Here is a 1328-nt window from a genome sequence, read left to right as displayed (position 1 = left end):
GGTACCCGGCCAGCGACACATTCGGCTTTGATTTATCACTTAAACGCATTCCGACGGAGATAATTAACCTGCAAAGAAAACCTACGAAGCGGGAACTCCTGCGCATCTATATGTCAATATTTGACATTTTTGGCTTTCTTGCGCCATTTACTGTTAAAGCAAAAATAATGCTACGAAATATCTGGAGAACGGATACTAAATGGGACGATGAGATTCCTACGAATGAATATACAGTATTTCGCAACTGGATAACGGAATTACAAACTTTGAAAGATTTGCGCATTCCAAGGTTTTATTTTCAAGACGAACAAGTTATGAGCGAGCGCGATAATACTGATAACGCTCGCTGCCACACCTTGCGCCAGAATGAGACGACTATAGAACTCGAACTTCACATCTTTTGCGATGCTGCTCCCACTGCATACGCTGCCGTCGCTTATTGGCGTAAAGTACATAACATCAATGAAGTACAAGTTTCATTCATCGCGAGTAAGTGTCGTTCGTCACCTGTGAAGAAATATATAACTATACCTAAACTTGAGATGGAATCAGCTGTTATCGCCTGCAGACTCGCTGACACAATAGCGCGCGAACACAGGTTGACCGCCTGCACACGATACTTCTGGACCGATTCCTTAATCGTTTTACATCAAATAAAAAACGACACGCGCAACTATAAAGTTTTTATCGCTAATAGACTTGGCGAAATTGATGAATTATCTCAATCCTGTGAATGGAATTATATACCTACCGACTTGAATATAGCTGACAAAGCGACAAAGTTAAATACTTACGAGTTGAATAACGACTGCGACTGGCTCCGCGGCCCTGAATTCCTGTACTCGCCGCGGGACACCTGGCCGAAGTATGACGCTGCAAAACAAAACATAAACAAAGATCAGCTGTTACAAGTAAACACGCTATATGAAATAAAGGATGAAGACTTACCTGTTGTTCCTGATTTGAATAAATTCTCTTCGTGGACCAGACTATGGAGATGTATGGCAAACGTTTTGTTGTTTATTACGAGGTGCAGAAGACCTGGTAATGCACAGATTGATGCCGACACGATGCAACGCGCTGAAACTGAATTATTGCGTTACTCACAGATGAAATCGTTTCCAGAAGAGATTTATGCACTGAAAAATAATAAGGCAATCGAACCAAGCAGCCGTTTACGCAAGTTAACCCCAATATTAGATGAACACGGATTGCTACGCGTCGGCGGGAGGATCGACGCTGCTGCGTATGCTGATTTCGACCTGAAACGTCCCGTTATACTTGACGGGCATGATTATATAACGAGATTGATAATCAAGCGTTACCAC

The sequence above is a fragment of the Cydia amplana genome, chromosome 10, assembly GCF_948474715.1.
Source record: "Cydia amplana chromosome 10, ilCydAmpl1.1, whole genome shotgun sequence".
Classification (NCBI taxonomy): domain Eukaryota; kingdom Metazoa; phylum Arthropoda; class Insecta; order Lepidoptera; family Tortricidae; genus Cydia; species Cydia amplana.
Note: the sequence above shows the minus strand (reverse complement) of the source record.